This window comes from Coregonus clupeaformis, unplaced genomic scaffold, assembly GCF_020615455.1.
Source record: "Coregonus clupeaformis isolate EN_2021a unplaced genomic scaffold, ASM2061545v1 scaf3798, whole genome shotgun sequence".
Lineage (NCBI taxonomy): Eukaryota > Metazoa > Chordata > Actinopteri > Salmoniformes > Salmonidae > Coregonus > Coregonus clupeaformis.
The window spans coordinates 25,777-29,596 of NW_025537252.1; positions in this window are offsets into that span (position 1 = coordinate 25,777).

The following is a 3,820-nucleotide window of genomic DNA, read 5'->3' on the forward strand; positions in this document are numbered from 1 at the left end:
ATGAGCATATTCCACCCAGGGGAGCATGGAGCTCCATGACCCAGGGTTAGACCCAGTGACACAGCGAAGTGCGGTCTCCATCTCCTGGTTCGCTCTCTCGGCTTGCCCGTTGGTCTGGGGGTGATATCCAGAGGACAGGCTGGATGTAATGCCCAAAGCTTTACAGAAAGCTTTCCACACCTGGGAGACAAACTGGGGACCCCTGTCAGAGACAATATCCGTGGGTAGACCATGAGAGCGGAACACATGTTCAACCAAAATATCAGCCGTCTCTCTGGCAGTGGGCAGTTTAGGTAGGGCCAAAAAATGAGCGAACTTAGAAAACGATCAATCACCGTAAGAATGACAGTCTTACCAGATGAGGGGGGAAGTCCAGTGACAAAATCCATAGCGATATGCGACCAGGGCCGGCTGGGTATAGGTAGAGGTCGTAGATGACCAGCGCTAGCCTGGGTGGAGTTTTTACTTCGTGCACATACCGTACAAGCAGCAATGAAGGCTCGAGTGTCCGCCTCCATCGTGGCCCACCAGAACTTCCGTCGCACAAAGTCAAGGGTCCGCGAAACTCCAGGGTGACAGGTAAGGGGAGACGAGTGAGCCCACTGAAGTACCTGGGAGCGAGCAGACTCAGGGACAAACATCCGGTTAGGAGGACCCCTCCCAGGGTCAGCTTGATGATGTTGAGCCTGTCTAACAATCCCCTCGATGTCACATGTGATGACTGCAATACTGCAGGTAGGAGGCAAAATGGGTTCAGGGTTACTACCAGTATCAACAGCCGAATGAACACGAGACAGGGCGTCAGGCTTGACGTTGCGTGACCCAGGACGGTAAGACAGAGAAAAAATTGAATCTCCCAAAAAATAGTGCCCACCTGGCTTGGACGGGGGGTTGAGCTGCTTCGCTGACTGGAGGTAAGCCAGATTCTTATGATCCGTCCAAACGATGAAGGGTTGTTCCGCCCCCTCCAACCAATGTCGCCACTCCTCGAGAGCCAGCTTAACGGCGAGCAGTTCACGATTTCCAACATCATAATTCCTCTCTGCCTGAGAAAGTTTCCTTGAGAGAAAAGCACAGGGATGCAGTTTGTTATCTTCAGGAGAACGTTGTGACAACACTGCACCTACCCCAGTGTCGGATGCATCCACCTCCACGACAAACTGGCGGTCGGGGTCCGGCTGCATCAGAATGGGAGCCGAGGCGAAGCGATGTTTCAGTTCTTCGAACGCTGATTCGGCCCCTTCATTCCAAGCGAACGGTCGTGAGATGGAGGTGAGAGCGGTGAGTGGCGCCGCAATGCGGCTGTAGTCCTTGATGAACCTCCTATAGAAGTTCGCAAACCCCAGGAATCGTTGAAGTTGTTTGCGGGTAGAGGGAGCTGGCCAGTCCGTGACAGCAGAGATCTTAGCTGGGTCCATCCGCAGCTCCCCCTGAGCTATGATGTAACCCAAAAAAGAGGTCTCAGACACATGAAATTCACATTTCTCCATCTTCACAAACAGTTTGTTCTCCAACAACCTTTGCAACACCTGGCGCACATGCAGTTCATGTTCCTGGGAGGACTCTGAGAAAATCAAGATATCATCCAGATAGACAAAAACAAACCGATTCAACATGTCCCGAAGGACATCATTGACTAGTGCCTGAAAAACAGCAGGGGCATTAGACAACCCAAAAGGCATAACCCGATACTCAAAATGTCCCAAGGGTGTGTTGAAGGCAGTCTTCCATTCATCACCCTTACGAATGCGCACCAGGTGATACGCATTTCGTAGATCCAGTTTCGTAAAGATGGTAGCACCATGAAGGAGGGGAAAAGCAGAATTAATCAAAGGCAGAGAATACTTGTTCTTAATGGTGATGTTGTTAAGTCCACGGTAATCAATACAGGGTCTGAGGGTCTTATCCTTCTTAGCAACAAAAAAGAATCCCGCTCCTACAGGTGACGAGGAAGGACGCATAATACCTGCCGCCAAGGAGTCCCGAATGTAGTTCTCCATAGCCTCCGTCTCCGGCCGGGAGAGATTGTACAGGCGACTGCTGGGGGAGCGGGGCTCCTGGCTGGAGGTCAATGGCGCAGTCGTAAGGCCGGTGAGGAGGAAGAGAAGTAGCTCTGTGTTTGCAGAAAACGGATGCCAGGTCATGATACACGTCAGGAACAGCAGAAAGATCCATGGACTCCAGTGGAGGTTGAGGCACAGTACTGGCAGGAGTCTGAGCAGAACACAAACAATTCACATGACAAAATGTGCTCCATGAAACAATGCTACCTGTCACCCAATCAATGTGTGGATTGTGTTTTATGAGCCAGGGGGATACCAAGGACCAGGGGAGTCTGTGGGCAGTCGATAATATGGAATTGAATGTTCTCCTGATGATTTCCCGACACTCTAAGACAAACAGGAACAGTCTGATGGGTAATGCGGGTCAACAATTGTCCATTTAGACCCTTAGCCTGCAGCGGACAGTCCATAGGAACAGTCTCCAAATCCATTTGTTGAGCCCACTCTCTATCCAAAAAGCTTTCGTCGGCACCAGAGTCAATCAGCGCACTAACAGAGAAATTCTGGGACTGCCACTGGAGGGATGCCTGGAGCAGAATGCGGGGAGAAGAGGAAGAATCCGCTGCTCGGCTCACCAAAACTTCTCCCATAAATGATGAGCCGGCCCTTTTCCCGGACGAACTGGGCAGGAAGGAACGAAATGACCAGCTTCTCCACAATACAGGCAGACCTGAGCCTGAATACGACGTGCACGCTCCTCTGAGGACAACCGTGCACGACCCACCTCCATGGCTTCGGGTTCATGCTCCTCGTATCGACTCGGGAGGACACGGCTCTCTCCGTAGGGACGATGCAGGGAGGAGTTTGTTGATGACAGACAGGTTGCTTGGAACTAACACTCCTCTCCCGGCGGCGCTCCCGAATCCGATTATCCAACCTGATAGTGAGTGAAATAAGATTATCCAGCGTAGGCGATTCATCATATGACACCAATTCATCTTTTAAAGTCTCAGACAAAGCATTGATGAACACTCCTTGTAATGCCTCGTCATTCCAACCACTCACTGCTGCTAAAGTCCGAAACTCCACTGCCATCTCCGCCACACTACGAGCCCCCTGCCGAAGAGAAAACAACCGTTTCGCAGCCTCCTTGCCTCGTACGGGGTGGTCAAAACCTTCCTCATCTCCGTGGTGAAGGCCACGTAAGCGTTGCAAATGTCCGACTGACTCTCCCAGACCGCGGATCCCCAGGCACGAGCGGAACCGCTAGTAGAGTTGATAAGGTAGGCAATACGGGCTCTTTCTGAGGCGTAGGTGAGGGCTGTTGTTCAAACACTAACGAGCATTGAGTCAAAAAAATCGCCACAGGTTCCCATGTTCCCGTCATAGCGCTCTGGAGCAGGAACAAAAGGCTCTCTGATCTGGGCTGAAGGGGTAGTAAGGGCAGACACTTGATTGGTGAGTAATTGAACCTGATTAAGCAGCACCTGACTGTCCTCAGCAATCGTCTTAAACAGGGTATCATGTTGGCCAAGTAGAATGCCCTGATTGGCTATGGCAGTCCAAATTTGAGTGCACTCTGGGGTGGTATCCGAGCTACTGTCTGCTGGGTTCATGTTGGGTCAGATCATACTGTTATGATTTAACTGGATAGAACCCAAATGCAGACAAGTACACCAAGCCAGAGAAGTTTTAACAGGTTTATTATAATGTTCAATAGTCCAGGTTTCCAATAAATGGGGAAGAGCAAGTCCAGGTTACAGGGAGGGTACAGATCCAGGTCAGGGCAGGTGTGGTACCGTAATGTCCTAGTGTCC